Here is a 20,213-nt window from a genome sequence, read left to right as displayed (position 1 = left end):
CGACCCTCTCCTCCTCTATGGAGACTATGCACCAGTCGTTCTCCATGCCTTCTTCCGGCCCAGATGCCACCAGGGCCCCCTGTGGACCTGCCCCGACCAATGCAGCCGGCTCGGTGGGTATCCCATCCCTGCCACAGTCGGGAGTCGGAGGTCCAGCAGGGGTGGACACACCAGCAACTGGACCCCAGCAGATGGAGGATGTGACGGCATCATCGGGCAGGGCACGTGCACGATGGCGTCGGTGGATTCCATCAGCCTGGATGCCGTCGTGCTGGCACAGGCAGTTGCGTCGGAGGCAGCGGCAGGCTCGACGTGGGAGGCATCATGGCTCGGGGCCATCAACAGCAGGGGTCCAGGCATCAGCCGGAGGGCAGGAGAACCCTGGAATGGGAGTGGCTTCCTTGTGGGAGCGGTTGGGCCAGCAGATAGGTGCGGAGCGGCAGCGGGCAGAGGAGGAACGGCTCACAATGGTCAGGGCGGATAACTCCATGCGGAGGGCGCTGAGGCGGGCTGAGTGCCTCGAGGGTCTTCGCAGGGAGTTGGAGCTGGACACTGCTTTATCCCTGCGAGACCTCGGGGCCAGGGAACATGCCCGCCTCCAAGCCATTGAACATCCAGTGAGCCGGTGGACTAGGCTGCTGCCCATGTAAATAGTTATGTAGGTAGTGTTATGGTTTCCTTTGTTTTTTGATATTTTTTGGACCTTTTAGACATTGACCACATTTTTGTATATAGTTTATTTTATTAGTTAGTGTTGTTAGATAGGTTTCATTTCTTTGGTTGGGACAATGGACCCTGGCTTGTTCGTCTGTACATAGTTCACTGTTGGATTTTATTTCACTTTCACAATTTACCCATGGAGCAATGGCTTTCAATTATTATTTCCCATTGGATTTTCTTTTGTGGACAGTGACTTTGGACACCATTACTTTGGATTATGATTTTTGCTTTTGCTTTTTTTCGCGGACATGCTTCTTTTCATTTCTGTACATTCCCATTTCTGTTTCTTTATTTTTTAATCTATTTATGTTTCCTTTAATACATATTTTGTTATCGAACTTCAATGTGTAGTATCATCTCATTGGTTTCATGCATATCATGATATGGGTTTTGAGATTCACTGACACCCATTGGGTGTATGTGAGGGACATGTGTTTGTTTCGAAACTTGCAATTGGTGTTCTGTCATGTAATTGCCATTTCAGAGTGGGTGGATGCAATACTCAGGTGGCTGTTTTGCATTTGGAGGCTAACCATAGGGACCAGGGATCTAGATTGTGATGACATGTTGGCTGGGGAACATGAGTTGGACATGGGTGGGGGCCTGCTGGCAGGTGCCCCACAGTGCTGGGGGGTGGGGGTGGTGGGGAACATGAGTTGGACATGGGTGGGGGCCTGGTGGAGAGTGACCCTGCACTGCTGGGGGGTGGGGGTGGTGGGGAACATGAGTTGGACATGGGTGGGGGCCTGCTGGCAGGTGCCCCACAGTGCTGGGGGCTGGGGGTGGTGGGAGACATGGGTGGGGGCCTGGTGGAGGGTGACCCTGCACTGCTGGGGGGTGGTGGGAGACATGGTTGGGGGCCTGCTGGCAGATGCTTCACAGTGCTGGGGGGTGGGGTGGTGGGAGACATGGGTGGGGGCCTGGTGGAGGGTGACCCTGCACTGCTGGGGGGTGGGGGTGGTGGGAGACATGGGTGGGGACCTGGTTGAGGGTGACCCTGCACTGCTGGGGGGTGGGGGTGGTGGGGAACATGAGTTGGACATGGGTGGGGGCCTGCTGGCAGGTGCCCCACAGTGCTGGGGGGTGGGGGTGGTGGGGAACATGAGTTGGACATGGGTGGGGGCCTGCTGGCAGGTGCCCCACACTGCTGGGGGGTGGGGGTGGTGGGGAACATGAGTTGGACATGGCTGGGGGTCTGGTGGAGTGTGACCCTGCACTGCTGGGGGTGGGGGTGGTGGGGAACATGAGTTGGACATGGGTGGGGGCCTGCTGGCAGGTGCCCCACAGTGTTGGGGGGTGGGGTTGGTGGGAGACATGGGTGGGGGCCTGGTGGAGGGTGACCCTGCACTGCTGGGGGGTGGGGGGGTGGGAGACATGGGTGGGGGCATGGTGGAGGGTGACCCTGCACTGCTGGGGGGTGGGGGTGGTGGGAGACATGGGTGGGGGCCTGGTGGAGGGTGACCCTGCACTTCTGGGGGGTGGGGTGGTGGGAGACATGGGTGGGGGCCTGGTGGAGGGTGACCCTGCACTGCTGGGGGGTGGGGGTGGTGGGAGACAAGGGTGGGGGCCTGGTGGAGGGTGGCCCTGCACTGCTGGGAGGTGGGTGGGTGGGAGACATGGGTGGGGGCCTGCTGGCAGGTGCCCCACAGTGCTGGGGGGTGGGGGTGGTGGGAGACATGGGCGGGGGCCTGGTGGAGGGTGCCCCTGCACTGCTGGGGGGTGGGGGTGGTGGGAGACATGGGTGGGGGTCTGCTGGCAGGTGCCCCACAGTTCTGGGGGGTGGGGGTGGTGGGGAACATGAGTTAGACATGGGTGGGGGCCTGGTGGAGGGTGCCCCTGCACTGCTGGGGGGTGGGGGTGGTGGGAGACATGGGTGGGGGCCTGGTGGAGGGTGCCCCACAGTGCTGGGGGGTGGGGGTGGTGGGAGACATGGGTGGGGGGCTGGTGGAGGGTGCCCCTGGTGGCTGGGGGTGCAGGGGGACATGCGTTGGTGGGCAGTAGTGCAAGTTGACATGTGGGTTGGCTGGGGGCATGGCCATGGTGGATGGTGTGCCTGCAGGACATGTGCAGGGTAGGCCCCTGTGGTGTGAGCCACCTGCAGGGGCCATGGAGGGTGTAGAGGGAACACCTGGGAGGACCCACACGTGCAATTCACGTGTGGTGCTCCCCGCGCACCCTTGTAATACACGTACACTGATGGAATCGCGTGTGAAACTTCCCGTGCACCCCGAAATACACGTAGCCTGGACATTCGTGTGTGGAACTTCCTGCGCACCCCTGTAATACACATACCCTGATGGAATTGCGTGTGATACTTTCCGCGCACCCCTGATATGTACGTACCCCGCTCAATCGCGTGTAACTTCCCGCGCAACCCCGAAATACACGTAAACCGCTCAATCGCGTGTGTAACTTCCCGCGCACCCCCGAAATACACGTACCCCGCTCAATCGCGTGTGTAACTTCCCGCGCACCCCCGAAATACACGTACCCCGCTCTATCGCGTGTGTAACTTCCTTCGCAACCCCGAAATACACGTACCCTGCTCAATCGCGTGTGTAACTTCCCGCGCACCCCCGAAATACACGTACCCCGCTCAATCGCGCGTGGAACTTCTCGCGCACCCCGAAATACACGTATCCCGCTCAATCACGTGTGTAACTTCCCGCGCACCACCGAAATACACGTACCCCGCTCAATCGCATGTGTAACTTCCCGCGCACCCCCGAAATACACGTACCCCGCTCAATCGCGTGTGTAACTTCCCGCGCACCCCCGAAATACACGTGCCCCGCTCGCACAGGCCCAATTGCTGTATGTTGCCACTTTTGTAATGCCCAGGGACGCTACCGCCTGCCTTCGTGTGGCGGACGTGTTTCGGCTTGTGCGTGTCTTTGGCTGTGCGTGGCTTTGCCCTATTCGATTCCATGAATACGTGTGGTTCGAGTGCGTGTGGGCGTTCCGTCTGCTTCCCTGCAGTACATCCCCAGTTACGCCCTTATTTTCGCGCGTTGTTCTCCATTCCGCGCGTTACGCCCCGTGTTCCGCCCACTTTCTGGTGTATGCGCCGAGGTTGTGCGCTTTCACTGTGCGCGTCGCGCACGCCTTTCGGGATGTTGCAGTGACGTGTGCGCCATGCACGGGTTTGGCGCACATCCCGAGGAGAACACGCGCAGGGACTTCCATGAATCGCAAGCGTGCGCGTGCGCCTGTTTTTTTGCGCTTGCGCCTGCTTGCGCAAAGATTTTCGGTGCACGTTTGTTCCATGAATCGGCACCCATACCTTGTGAGTTTGATGCTTTCGAAAAACTAGTCACAACAGCAGTGATGGGAGGTCTAAAAAAAGACTTTTTACCATGACAATCTTTTGAAAGAACAAAGATTAGCCCTCACTTCTCTGAATAATGACAAGACCGTCACTATTAAACCAGCCATCAAGGGTGGCAGTATAGTCCTGATCAACACGGTAGAATACAAGAACGAATGTCAGCGTCTATTGACACGGAGGCCTACATTAAACTTAATCACGACCTGACAGAGCGACTCCAGGAAGAGATCAATAGCCTGACACGCCATGAGGAAGACCAAGGCTGGATTTGCGAAGAGGAATGGACGTTTATAAATAAATTATATCCAAGGATTCTGGCTTTTTACATTCTCCCCAAAGTACGCACAAATGCGAATATGCCACCAGGACAATCAATAGTTTCAGCGTGCGACTCCCTCCTTGAACCATTGTCATTATACACAGACTTTTTCCTAAAACCTTTCGTCAGCTAGATGTAATATTACATCAAAGACACTACAGATACGTTACATATCCTGGATAAAATCAAACTACCTGGAAATTGAGTTCTAGGAACATTGGACATTTAGACTTTATAGACATCATTTCAAAAGAAGGATTAGAATCCTTAAAAAACCTTTTAGACCAAAGAACAGACATTTCAACAATACCAACTTCTTTCATCTTAGATTGTGTCAGGTTGGCAATGTCAGAGAATTTCTTTTCATTTAAATACCAGATGTACAAGCAGACCAAATGAGTCAGCATGGGGGCAACCTTTCCCCTGGACGTGGCAAATTTGTACATGGCACAATACGAAATGGACCATCTCAATTCCAGTTCAGATCCCTACAAGGACAAAATAGTAGTTTGGCGTCAATATATTAGCGATGTTCTTTTAACATGGGACGGCACAGATACCGACTTGACCCTATTGCACCAATGGCTCAATAAATGTAACAGACATATTAAATTTGCCATGCAGAGGGATTATCATGCCATTGACTTTCTGGATTTACACATATACAGGTCAGGCGACGTCTTGAAAACAGATCTATACAGCAAACCAACAGACCGCAACAGCTTATTACATTTCTCTAGCTATCATCCCATGGGAATGAAGTACAAACTACCTTATGGACGATTCCTAAGGATTAGGAGAAACTGTTTGGACAATGTCAAATTTAACACGCACACTGAGAACCTACAGAAAAGACTATTAGACAGGGGATATCCCAAAAAATCTGTAAAATGCGCCAGAAAGAGAGCAGCTAACACCAATAGAGATATATGTCTTACTCCAAAAATGAAAAAGCCACTGGACAGATTGGTATGTGTAACCACGTACAGCCCACTCGGCAACCTAATCAAAAGTATTGTCAATTAACACAGGCACATGATCAAGAATATAGGAAGTTTGGCAAGGAAACCATTCTTCGCGTTCAAGAAGAACCGCAACCTAAAAGCAAATCTAGTTCATACATACATTGAGCACCCAAGAGCTCCCATAACTCTTTGGGATCTACCCCAGTGAAGGGTCATTACAAATGCGGACCCTGTGTAGCATGAAATTTCATGGAGACCAAAAAAGTGTTCAACCACAAGAACGTTCATTGGGAACATGCTGGACACACCAACTCGAACCGTAGACTTGTCATTTACATCATTGGGTGTCTCTGCAGCCTACTGTATGTTAGAAAAACCATCAGAGCAGTGAAGCAACAGCTCTCAGAACACAGATATTGCATAAAGAATTAGGTGGCAGACAAGCCTTTAGTGGAACATTACGCCGCAAAGAAAGACACGAATATGGACCTCAAGTTGTTTGTGTTACAGACGATGGCCCCACAAAGAAGAGATGACAATGTCAATAAGACCTTTATGAAACTAGAACAAAGATAGGTGCATCGTCTGGATACATTAAGAGAGGTCTGAACATCACAGTCGAATGGAAACACTTCATGGGCACCTAGACACATCACTATATCAGTCAATAATACTTAGTCCATAGGGAGTGGGCCATGAAATATGTTGTTACCATACAACGTCATCAACAGGGCCACATGGAACACAAGGGACTACCCAGTACAAATGTCCTCCCACTAAATTGAGATTAAATTAAGGGCCGACCTGTATTTAGACAAGTATACTTAGGTGGGGTCTGATTTAGTCAAGGATCTAACAAAAACATTGGGCCTCATTACACGTTATGCGGTAAACCATGGTGCTATTAGCACCATGGTTGCCGCCGGTACCATACCGGTACCACCATGGAAAAAAGGGGAATTACCACCCCATTCCAAGGTTGGCGGGGCGGTAATTCCCCCTTTCTCCATGGCCCTTCCCCATTCCCATTTTTGCCCCATAGGGCTTAATGGGAATGGGGAAGGAGCTAATTACGGTACCGGAAATTGTGGTACCGCAATTACCACCAAGGTCCCTTTGCGGGTCCCAACTTTAACGGCTGGTCTACACCAGCCGTTAAGGTCGGGTCCTGCAAAGGGACCTTGTAGAAAGGCGGTAAGGGTCTACCAGTACCGGGGCCCTTACCGGTACCGGTAAACCCTTACCGCCTTCCGTGTAATGAGGCCCATTGACTCATGGGATTTCTCTCTCATGTAAAACACAGTATTTCGATATACCTGAAGCCCGTAGACCTTATGTTCATTTCATTGGGCTAATGGTGAGATTTGAGCCTTTGCAATTGCTGTTCTTCTCTGAATTTGTTTATGTAACTCTAGGCCAGTCAATGGTTAGACAGTCGCAGAAAAGTCAAAGGTCCATTATCATTACATTTTGAACCCTTACATTTGATTGTCATCGCTGTTTTCACTCGTGTATTATCGAGGCCAGTTAATGTTTAGACATCAGCAGGAAAAGTCTAAGATCTATTAATAATGCACAGCCATTGGTTTAAAGCTCCATAACTAGCGTTTTACCAAAACCTTTGCAAAATGTGAATGTTTTAATTTGTTGATTTTATTTCATGCCTTTTTAATATGTATCCATTACAATAATCAAACACAACATGAGATTACTCCATTATGGCTGCCACACACGGAAGCATATCTTCGATAGAAAGCCCCTATATACATAAAAGTGTCATCTAGGTAACACAAGTACTCTGCGTCCTCACGATCGGGGCATTTATTTTTCTGAAGTTTTTCTTTCTCAAATATTGAAAAAGTCATCACAGTTAACCTAGATTGTGTTTTAATTGATGCTACATATAATGATGTGTCTCGAAGGCACTAGTTTGTTGGAATGGAGCATCCAGGCTTCACCAAACACAGTCTCAAAATGCCTTTGCGCATAAAAAGCAAACATTGCTATGGCAACGCTAGTATTTAGCATCCTTACGATCGGGGCGTTTATATTTCTTTTTTCTTTCTTTTTCTTTTTCTTTCTTTCTTAAGTATTGACAAAGTCGTCGCAGTTAAACTAGATCGGTTTCTGATTGATGCTACAGATAATGCGTGCATCGCGCAGGACCAGTTTGTTGCCAGGGAGCATTCCAGCTTCACTAAACACAGTCCCAAAATGGCTGCAGGCACATAATGCAAGCGGCGTCGCTATGGCATTGATGCACAACGTTATTCTTTACAGCAAGAAACACAATGGAGCCGCTGCATATACACGTGGTTAGCTGTACCAGCCTTTCTCCAGTGTTTGGACTTCAGTAAGGCAAGGTAAGGGTAAATACAGCCCGATCCAGCACGGGCACTTTTAAACATGTACTTTGACATACACACCAGCATGGTTATGCTCATGGGAAGATTTGTCTAGGTCCCAATCTCTTTAGCCACAATAGCCACGTGGATCCGTTTAATATTCAATATTCAGCACTCGCCCGAACACCACGCTAACGCACAGGGGTCTGTGTGGCAAATTGGTCATAAACACATGAGTAGGTTTCAGTGGCAGATGGGAACTTTTGGATTACATGCGATAAATGGGCTTACTTGGAGATTAGCATTTGAATAAGAAACCAACAAACTGTGAGACTCCATTGATATTGCCTCACATATTAACATTCTGAGCCTAATTTAGCAACTTGTGCTAGGCTTGTCACTGCTAGTCTCTCTAATGCAATGTCATTAAAATACCGGAATAAACTCAGGTCAAACTGCAACTCCCTCCACATTGATTGGACCAACTCTTGCTCCAGCCAAGCAGCACGCATTATCAACCCCGCCATATACTGAGAAGGGGACCATCCAGTATCCTGTTGTGGTCAATACACAGGGTAAGACTTGTTCCAAGCTACAAACCAATAACTATTTGAACTCCTTTTAGGAGTACTATGCTACACGGGCAACACAATGGTTGCCTTCACAAATGGGTAGCATCATTGCTACTAATTCACAGTGGGTATCACAGACCCATAACCTCCATTGTTTCACTTATAGGAACCTTGTTAACAAGAAAGATCAGCAATTCTTGCCATCATCTAGACCCAATTCGAAGTGGTTGCTTTTAGAAAACTCTGTGGAAAAACCAGAACACGGTAAGAATGACTATCTTCCTCTTCTTGGAGGGAGATTCTTCCTTTTCTTAATAAACATGCATTAAGTGCAAAAGTAAATTATTCCCATTAGTACCCAAATTAATATACACCCTCACACATCCATCTCTGGTCATTCGTTGACAGAGAGAAACAGGACCCTATCATCCAACTTTTCCTCTCCGTCCTAATGAAGGCCATCTACTCATCAGCAGAATAGATCAGCTCTTAATTGGCAGAAACACCTTTGTTTCGAGATTTCTCCCCCCAGTGTTAATTACAAATGTTGAAATGTGATTTGCTTTTTTTCTATATGTAATTTGATCACCATGATCCCTGAATGCTGTACGGAACTGTCTATATGCCTCATTCCGAGTATGGCGGTAGAGGTTTAATGGCACCGTTAAGGATGCCAGTGCCGTTAACCCCCTACCGCTATATTCTGAGGTCCCTTAGCGGTCCCACCAGAAACGGCTGGTCTGACCAGCCGTTCTTAACGGGACCCGTTAAGGGACCATGGAGCTAATGATGAGCCCGTAATTTGAGGGCCCGTTATAAGCTCCTTTCCTATTGAGCCCTATGGGGGCTCAAATGGGAATCGGGAATGGTTTTCTGAATGGGGATTTACCGGGTCCTCCAAGGTTGGAATGACCCGGTAAGTCCCCATTCAGAGACACCAGACCCGGACCCGGGTTTGGAGGCAGCCATGGTGCAGCCATAGCACCATGGCTACCTGCAAACTCGTAATGACCCCCTATGTCTTCTTATATTCAGGTCCAGGCCAAACAGTTTGGAAAATATGAATGTATCATGTTTGGATGAAGGAATGAATGAAAATTATCTAGAGTGTGCATACCATGTTCGGTCACCCTGATCATTTGCTGTTTTTTCCATTTTTGACCCACCTGGGTAGATCATTGCTGAGCCAGGAAGCCTATTTTTCACTACTGCTAGTCATGGTGCACAGCATTATCTGCCACTGTGCAGTGCGCTCTGACTGTTTATAGGTGCATAACCAGTTACCATACAGATCCCTCCTCATCCTATTTACCGCCAGTTTCACTAGCATAGGTAACCGGAAATTGGCACTGATTGTACGGATCTCTCTTCTCAGGTTCTGTTCGTTATATGCGATCTGTACATCAAATGGTGCCCAGCCTTTGGGATGTTCCAATTTATTGTTACAGGAAAACTGACCAAACCTATCAGTCAAGCCATACATCCACTCTGAAAATTCATCCACAGTGCAATGATCAAGCATGGATAAGATGTCCATACTTAGACCATTAATATGGATATTGATATCTCAACAATCCATCCCACCCTATTGCCTCAGGTATTGACCTTCACTTGTCCTGTTTTCCCCACACTAGGACATTTAGTGCAAACGGATAATGTCAGGGAGTGGAGTGCATGATCGCTAAGTTAATTAAAGGCATTTTCAAGGGATTCAGCCAAATGGAAATCCATCCATGAAATGAAAAAATAGTCAAGAGTGGTTTTCTGTCAACATCCAAGTGTAAGTTACCAGAATATCACCTGGAGTGTGGCCATTCAGCATGCATGAATAATTTTTAGATAAGTATTCCAAAAAAAGATTACCTGTTTATTTGGTTTGGTGTCATAAGTGTGGGCCGTTGGGATAAAAGCCACAGGGGGGCCTAGCCCACGCGTGCCTTCAGTGGGCTCACAGCATTGTCCATTACTATGTTCTGCTATCAATGCAAACGTTTTCTTTTGGGTAAATGTAGACATTTCTAAAACTTCCTTTAAGGTTTGGAGGATCTTGTTTGTCTGCGAGAGGGGTCATAGATGTTAATAATTACCATCATAAGCTCTTTATTAAGTTTTACTTGGACCTGTAATATATACAAAGATAACTTAATCGGGGCCACCTCTTTTAATTGTAAATAGCTGGAAATTCCTGAAAATAGACTTCCCTTGAGTCTCCTTTTTAATCCATTTCTGTCTTTCTGGTCAATGACATTGTAGCCGTCCACCAATATCTGAGAAAAAAAGCCAACTCTCCTGAAACAGCAGCACATCGATAGTTAATAACCAACGTCTGCCTTCACCAATATTAATAAGCTTCCTAAATCCCTGAATGTTCCAGGAGCAGATAGCCAGCTTCACTGAGACTTCATATTGTCTTTGAACTGGATCCGGTTGGAGAAACCCAGGTAAACAGTCCCAGGACTGGCAGCTGTTTCTTCATCAGGTTCATACAGAAGCCTGTGGTCTCATTGGTCAATGGGTCTCTACATACCAAATTGTCTGGCTTAGCCTCAAACCCTGCCAAATCATAGCCCATTTTAAGAAAATCCCGTACATAAGTCATTATGAAAGCCGCAATATGAACAGAAGGACAATGCAAAATAGCGATTTTCAATGGACTGTCTTCTGATTGTTCAACCCACTCAATATCCGCTGATGTTATCAGTCTTAGTGATGGGATTGAGTGCAGTAATGTGAGAGCATATGCTTGTTATAATGTTATTGCATCACTCCGTTCCACCTGGAATGGAGAATGCCTTTCCCCCCATGTTCCACCACGGAACGCTTTAGGTCATTTCCCAGCTGGCAGCCCCTGTCTCCGGGGGCCGTGAAATAAAGATCATCCTACACTTGCTATGCCTCGGTAATTATTTCATTTGGCGACCAATATTGGGTTTAGCTGAACCCACCAACAAAGACCAGTTAAAAAGTTTTTTAGGGATGACGGAGTACTACTCCAAATTCGTGAGTAACTATGCCAACAAGATGGCAAACATGAGGAAACTCATGAAGAAATCCAACAGATTTGTATGGTCCACAGAATGCAAAAACGAATTTGAGAACCTCAAGTCCGACATCAACCGAGCTCCAGCCCTGAGCATGTTCGATCATAAAGCCAAAACGATACTGTCAGTAGATGCCAGCAAGATCAGCCTTGGTGGTGTGTTAGAGCAACAACAGAACTGCAACATAGTGACCATCGCATTTGCATCCAGAGTACTAAGAGATGCTGAATTGAATTATTCCACCATCGAGAGAGAGGCTTTGGCTGTCAAATGGGCTCTACAACATTTCAGGAATCTCATTTGGGGCCTACCCATCCTCCTAAAGACCGACCAGAAACCTCTAGTCAACATCCTACAATCCAAAATGCCACACCTTATCTCACCAAGAATAAGGAGCTGGTTTCTAGACATCATGCAATACAATCTTCAACTTCACTACAACCCTGGTCCACAGAATAAAGTAGCAGACTGTCTTTCGAGACTACCCACCATTCAAGATAAACAAGACATCGAAAACGAAGAGCAAAACGAGGACATTGTAGCCAACATAAATCCTGACATCCCCTCCGATGAATGGACACGCATCACCAAAGCCGACACAGAACAACAGGAAATCAGAAGAACTGTAATGAACGACTGGATTGGTACCGGACAAGAGTTGGCGAACTTCATACCATTTAAAGATGAGATATCCATGAATGAAAATCACATCTTTAGGGGATGTAGAGTAATTCCAGCCGTGGCACTCAGAAAGAAGCTACTTGATTTAGCCCATGAAGGACATCTGGGAAGGAGTTTGACAAAGAACAGAATCAGGAACAACTACTGGTGGCCCAACATGTGGAAAGAAGCGGAAGAGACAGTAAAAAACTGCAGAGCTTGCGCTTCCAATGACAAATCGAAAACCTTAAGGAAAACACCACTCCTGCCGGTGGAAACCGCAAAAGATGGTCAAAACTGGTAGTAGACATTATGGGCCCCTTCGAAAATCTGGAGGCAGTAAAAATATACATCATTGTAATTGTTGATTACACCTCCAAATGGACCGAATGGGGTGTGGTGGAAACCAGCGCAACTACAAAGAAGGTCATTGACTTCCTAACTGAAAAATTTAACAGGGAAGGTGACCCCAGAGACGTAGTCTCAGACAACGGGTCCTAGTTCACTTCGTCGGAATTCCAAGAATTCCTTGACAAAAAATCCATCAACCACATCACCACATCACTCTACCATCCAATGTCCAACGGGTTGGTGGAAAGAATGAACAGAGTGATAAAAAGTGTCATCCAGCTAGCCACAGCCAATGCCATGCCATGGAGAGAAACCCTCAAGGAAGCCTTGCACGCATATAGAACAACGCCTCACTCCACCACTAACTCAAAGCCTTTCACCTTGATGCGAGGCAGAACCGTAACCAACCAACTGAGACCGGCAGGGATATTCTTAGAAACCGGTGAAGCAAGGATGAGCATGGAGCAAAAAGTGGATATGGAACAAATCCATAAAACTATAAAGGAAAAGCAAAAGAAGTACAAAACTTACTACGACCAGAAGAAAGGAGTAAAACAGATGCTCCTTCAGGAAGGAGACTGGGTCTGCGTCAGAGAACCCAACAAAACACTCAAGGGCGAATCAAAATTCAGATCTCCACAAAAAGTCATACAGTGCCACGACAAATCCGCCACATTGGACGATGGAAAGAGATGGTCCCACGATGATCTCGTAAAAATAACCAATGACACCTGCAGACCGAGCACTTCCAAAAACAATTACAATGACAAGTTGTCAAGGGAGAATGTGAAGGGAACAAACAACGACACATACAGACCCAGTACATCCACAGACTCACCTGATGGAGTATGCTCAAGAAATGAACCCATCCCTGAGGGGACGCTCCACCTCAAACATACAAAAAACCACGAACACTGTCACCACGATGAGGAAGGATCCACCAGGAGTCTGTCGAAAAGGAATCGCAAGATCATTCGGAACTTCAGCAACGATTTCATCTACTATTGACTGTAATGTCAACCCATGTTAATTTCCCTCAGCCAACCCTCCCACCCCATTTTTCCTTGTTCTCCTACCCCCTCTCCGCCCCTCATTTTCCCATAGGTAAGGAGATTTTATAATGTTATTGCATCACTCTGTTCCATCTGGAATGGAGAATGCCTTTCCCCCCAGGTTCCACCACGGAACGCTTTAGGTCATTTCCCAGCTGGCAGCCCCTGTCTCCGGCTCATCCTACACTTGCTATGCCTCGGTAATTATTTCAATGCTCTCTTTAAAATGCTGCCACCTTTGGGATATAACAGTTCTTTTATTTAAATACTGTGTGAAGAAAGCCTTGTGCCAACATCCGCACCAGAGACTCCTTTAGAAGTACCAGCACCGTCTTGATGAGAACTTTCTACTAGGATCTTATTTGTATTTTGTTCTGTTTTATCATCTTCTGTGTATGGGGAAACTTTCCCACCATGATCTTCAATGTCCCCACATTCAAACAGATCAGATTCTTCACCCACGTTTGAGTCAGCAGGAACCTCTGTAGGAATAGGCAACTGTTTTCTAGTGAGGGCGTTCTTTAACCATCCATCCAAGATGCCATGACAAGTAATATGCTGTTTCCTCCTCTTTTTACCTAATTTCCATTTATTCTTCTGGACAGTTGCCACCATCGATGCCAATTCAAAGCAAGTGCTTGATTCCTTTAGTTGAATTGCTAAACCATTGCACTAGCATGTAACTGAAGCCTTTTTTGTTATTCTTGTCTTGCTTTCTACAATGCTTGATTGTCTTAGTTGGCTTGTTGGGGAGGTCTTTGGAAGTAGTAAGGTTCATGATTTTCATTTAGGTGTAAGGTGGTAATCGGACTCACCTCCATCGGCTGGTTGGCAGGCAGAAGGGGTGCGCTACTGTCATGCACTAGCCAATGAAAAAGATCTTAATTCGTTATCATAGCAGCAAATGCTATGTTTGTGTATTGTATTTTTCTGAAATACTTGTATATTGTCTACGGCATTGATACTTTTATCTATGTTTGTCATGGTTATGTGTTACTGTGAAACCTAGTGTTCCCTTCAACTGTGCAATGGGGTTCTACAGCATGATTTGTGTAATTACTCTATTTTTGTCCATTTTTCAATGTTTTAACAATGGACATTTATTTTGTATTTTTCATGCATGAATGTATTATAACCCAAGAAGAAGACTGTGAGGTCGAAACATGTGTTGGCTTTTTGCTCCAAAGAATACAACCTACTAAGATGCACATTTTGTGTTTCATCAGCGCAGTGTGATTGTGCCCTAATTGTGTTATTGTTACTGAGGGTCCCTGGGGCAAGGGTTTCTTGTTTGCACAATTACCCGCTGCTGTTCATTATGCATCCTAATTGTTTACCAAATGCTTAGTTTTCCCTTTAGACGTGTGCAGTTGGTTCAACTCTAATATCTGCCCCAATGTGGGTTGCATTTGTGGGTCAACCCATAGAACCTCAGGAAACGCTCAAAGTCAGCCCCTTGGAAGGGCGGCCCGTTGTCAGACCTTATGAACTCCGGGATCCCATGGGCCTTGTAGAGTCCTTCGAGTGCATGAACCACTTCACTGGATGCTGTGGATGCCACAAACTGGGTGAACGGATACTTTGAAAATTCATCCAGCGCCACTACGAAGTGCTGAGAATGCAGTAATGTCCCAAAGTCTACGCTGAGAGCTTTCCACGGGGCTGTGGCCCTCACCAGGGATTTGATGGGTGCCTCGTTAACATGCAGCCTTCCCGTCTGGCACCAGTTGCACCTAGCCAGGGCATTATCCATCTTGCGCTCCATATCAGTGAACCACACTTTGTTCCGGAGGCGAGCCTTAGACTTGCTGGTCCCCTATTGCCCAGGATGTGCCAGAGCTAAGACCTTCTCTTGTCCTGCCAATGGAATGATGAGCTGAGTACCTCGCTGCAGAACCCTTCATGTCCAATTGAGAGTTCTTGTCGGACACTCCACAGCCCCCGAAAAGAAAGTGCAATGTTGCAGTGCTGATAGAAATTACTTCCACCGGCCTGCTTGCAGCTGGGCCATTAGGTCTTGCAGGCCAGAGTCACATTTTGAAGTTGAAAGTTCCTAGATCAGTAGAAAATGCAGTTTCCGAACTGTCCGCGAAGGAAATATCTTATCGTGAAGTGCGGACGGCTTCTCGGACACGTCATCATGCCGCGCGCCATCTTATGGTCACGTGGCACTGTCCAGAAGATCCGCAATGAAGTCAGATGTTCGTAGACGTCTACGGATGCAAAACTAGTTGAAATAGTTGCAAAAAGTGTATAGAAGTCTTAAAAATGATTCTAGAAGGTGGGAAATGGCAGTGTTTTAAGGTGACACTTTGTAAATTGGACACACATATTGTTATATTTGGTAAGTACGATATTAGTAAATTGTAGGAAAATAGCATGCACTGGTAAAAACCCATGACATTCACTAAAAAAACATTGTTAAAGGGACGTTATGGTTAGGTTAGACTAATAAAAACTATAAAATTCAATGAAAAAACTTTGTTAAAGGGACATTATGGTTAAGTTGTACTAATAAAAACCTAAGAAATTCAATAAAAAAACTTTGTTAAAGGGATGTTATGGTTAAGTTGGACTAATAAAAACCTATGAAATTCAATGAAAAAAACTTTGTTAAAAGGACGTTATGGCAAATTTCAGGGGGTTTCGATTTTACTTGTAACCATAACGTCCTTTTATCAATGTTTTTTTATTGAATTTCATAGGTTTTTATTAGTCCAACTTAACCATAACGTCCCTTTAACAAAGTGTTTTCATTGAATATATATATATCACACGGCCGCGGTAACAGGCGTGTAGTTATCATTAAGTTGCTAAACCAATAGGAAGACCACTTTTTGGATGGCTTATAACTTTGCTCCCCATGGACGAATGTGGCTCTAAAATTTTACCAAAAAAAATGATATGGGTCCCGCTTAATTTTTTGGGAAAGTTGGGTGAGGTCCCGAAAATCTTTTTTTTACATAGACTGAATGGGCAAAAACTTTGCGCACGCCTACAGGCTGAACGGCTGGACTGATTTTAACCAAATTTGTGGCAAGAGCGGGGGCTTGTTTCTGAAAGCGTGCTTTTGTGTGTTTGGTGGAAATCTGACCAGTCCTTTTCTTTTAAAGAACTGAAATGTACTTCTCAAAAAATGTGTGATATCTGGCTCATCTCCGTGGCACAATACCCTTTTTGCTCAGTGGACAAAAGTCTCATTGGCTTGCAATATGCTGTGATGTCGGCGAACATTGGACATGTCCGGTGGTTCACTGGAGGGAAGTGTGTTGTGTGTCAGCATTTTTTGGAAACGCTGCCATGGTGAATCGGGGGACAGTGCGGTGCGGAAAGGGCTTGGCAAACATACTTTACACCATGTGGTGGTGGGAAGAAAGGATGGAAAGGGTGGGTAGAGTGAGAACTGGTTCATCTGAGATATGTTATTAGGTGGAAGAAGACGGTGGTTTGCCTGCAGTATCCGTGCTTACTGCGCCAATTTGCGTGTCCCTCCACAGGTGACTGCCATGTGTGGGGAATGCCGGCATTCTTCGTTATGGAACAGTAGCTCGTGCCACAAACTCTTACCGTGGTGACTGGTGGCAGCTGGATTGCAGAAGGGGAGTGCATTGCACATGATATAAACATTGTAACATAGCACATGCTATACTGTATTGCATGTGGTAAGCCCATAGCCCCTTCCATGCATGGTAGTAGGCCTTGCATCAACAACTATCGGCACTGGTTGCAAGTAGTGTTAGACCAGAAAAGTAATCCCATAGTCGAATGATACGTATAGTATGTTGGCCAGAAGCAAATCACATCATGTGACAAACATTGCAGTCCAAGAATCGTGAATGTAACCAAAGGGCGTTCATTTTGTGAAATGTCAGCCATTTGCTTTTTGTTTTTTCTATTAAATGCTTTGCAAACATATTCTATGCTTTAGATCCGTACACAGTGTGAGGCCACGGCTTGAACGCTGAAATGCTATCGCAGACAGCAATTTCAAACTGTGCAGATATACATTGTTATTCTATTTCACTGAGTCCTTGAAGTCAAGCAGAAGCCGCATCTAATCAGTAGTCCAGGTGCCGGGTTGTCTTGCAAGCACTGTTGCAAAAGGCAGGTACACATGAATTATATTCTCCCAACGGTGCTCCTTCAGGGAGAATGGTATTTTCCACTTCAGAACTATCTGACCCTTAGCTCATGAGTTGTAACACACAGATAACGTAGTATGGAATGTTTCTCTGCTAAGAACAAGATATCCTTACCGAGCCAGAGCTCCATGTTCCCTATAACAGAAAGCTGTCTCTGCTGCTTTTGCTAGAATAACTATGTTTAGACTGAATGAAGACTTGCCATAACGTGTCATAATTGTCAATCACTGAACCCTAGCCCGTATGACATGTATGAGGGCGGGTCGAATTGCCTTAACAATAGATAATGTATAAAGTGTATATGCTGCTGCTTGAGCACCATTCACTCTCTCACATCTCACGGCGTCTGGGAACAAACGTTGTGAGGAGTTGAGACCCAGTTGGCCGACTGAGAAACTTTAAATAAAACCAGACTTGTTTGGAAAACAAACCTCGCGTCTGACGTGACATTATGGTGAATAGTTATTGTGCCTTAGTTTCCATATGCAGTCTTTATAGCCTAGAAAATATAGCACCCGAATAGGGACCCTCCCATTATGCTCCATCGCATTCGTTGAAGTTCAAACAAGGCAAAAACGAGTCGAGGACAAATCCATCGGACCCAGATCGGAAGGTGTTCGGGGTGACCCTGTTGAAGTGATGAGAGACTCCTCCGCAGATCTGTACACAGCCAATCCCTGATCGAAGAGCAGCACCCAGAGAGCATCAAGGCGAGGGTCCTGGAAACAAGGCAGATTGAGCCAGACATGCGGTCACGACAATTCTTGGTTGCGTCTGTAGACGGACGAATTGCGTCCAGAGTGATGAACTGGTTGATCAGGTGAGTCGTGCCCCGATTCTTAAATGTCCTGATATTGGTCGAGTGTTGCACTTGCAAGTTCAAACGCCCAGGGTAAGAAAAGTGTAAGAATTAACCATGCCTGGGAAATTGTCTTCCTGTTGTCACAATCCATGCCCCTGACCCCCTCAGGTATAACAGCCCCTTGTGTCATGATGCCTACCCGCGGACATCCAGACCAGGTCCATCAGTCCAGGGAGCAAGCATCCAGTCACCTATTGAAAACCCAGCCACCCCAGCTAGGGGCTATCTTGGTTCAGTCCTGGCGCCGTAGGCGCCAGGCTCATATATGGGATCAGTCCTGGCGCCACAGGCGCCAGGCTCATATGAATAAACTTATCTCATGCAGACCATGCTGAAAAGAATCCAAACCAACGTGAGGCTTGGAAGGAACTACTTTGTTTCAGGGACTATTTTTTTACTCAGGTGTGGTCTTGGGGAACTTCTTACCCTGGACTACTTTGGAGGCTATTTAAACCACGCCCGATGAGCAGCACACGCTTCGCGTTATTCTGCATCCTGCAGCGTAACGCTCACCGTGCCTGTCAGTCCAGCATCCAGTCTTCTGCCAGGCCCGCCTCGAATCCAGAGCTCCTAGAAAGAAGGGAAAATAAGAAGAAAAGTTTAGAGCAAGAACATTACCTTCATTCTTCAACAGATCCTGATCCTTCGCGCATCTGAACAATGAAAAAGACTTTATTTGTACGCATCGCACCGCCAGCTGCAGCACCGCGCTATACTCACCAATATTCACAGCACCTCCTCGACCCGGCGCTGCTCTATCATTCATCGCCGAACTCCGGGCACCTAAAGGGGACGAAGAAAGACAAAAAATTGAGCCGTGTAAACCAACAAAGACAATTTCAATTATCACAATAGACTTACTGAGTTACCGCCGGAGATATTATTATTCTACACACCACATTGTTTTACGCTGCACCTGTAAGGAAAGAGAAAGCAACAGGTTAAGCACTGGCATTTTTTACCGGACAGTGTTGGGTAATACAGACTCTTACCTAAACGCAATCAGCTGCTACGGGACAATCTCCTCTCAAATCAAGCTGCAAGACAAAGGAAGGAATCGGACAAGAGTGAATAACAGGCATTTTGAACTCTTACGAACCAAACACTTACGGCTCCTCGCCACTTACCTCAGAGTCAATATTTGTCTGGAACTCACCCAATTCCTTCGGACCAGTGAAGTAACTGATTATCTACGCGCCCCTGCACTCCACGCAGGATGGAGATCTCATCATTCAAAACCATGAGGTGAGACTGGTGAAAGGGAATATCGTAGGTGATTAGTGGGAAAACGGGTGTCTAATTCCCTTTCTCCGCTTTCAAGAGAATACTCCTATGGGTCAAGCAGACGAAATTGAGCAGGCCAGTCCAGTCAGTCATCTCTACTCTACGAGTCATGTTGGTGGAGGCCGCAGCTATCCAGTTCCGACCGTCGCCCCTGTGGAAGCCAGCTGAGCGTAACACCCTGGCAGCAGTGGGGCTAAAGTCTTTCACACTGGCGCAAAGAGCCTTAAATCTCCATCAGAAACATAAATGGAGTCAGTCCTGGCGCCTTTGGAACCAGGCTCATTATCTGGAATAAAGTAATACCAGTTTTAGACCTTACTCCAACATGGAGGCCTATTACACAGCGCAGTTCTTTAGAACCAAGCCATGCGGTCTAGTGTTTTAGGTGTGGCTGGGCCTGGAACTACTTGGCCTGGAACTACTTTACCTGGGCTATTTAAACCACACCCAAACAGGAGAACATGCTCCGCGTTATTCTGCACTCCTGCACCGTGTCCAGCTCCTACTCATCTGCTTCTCCGGTGGCACTACCATGAAGGCCTCGATCCGGATTCCATTAATATACTGGAAGA

This window comes from Ambystoma mexicanum, chromosome 5p (genome assembly GCF_040938575.1).
Source record: "Ambystoma mexicanum isolate Mex_15411 chromosome 5p, UKY_AmexF1_1, whole genome shotgun sequence".
NCBI classification, from domain to species: domain Eukaryota; kingdom Metazoa; phylum Chordata; class Amphibia; order Caudata; family Ambystomatidae; genus Ambystoma; species Ambystoma mexicanum.
Note: the sequence above shows the minus strand (reverse complement) of the source record.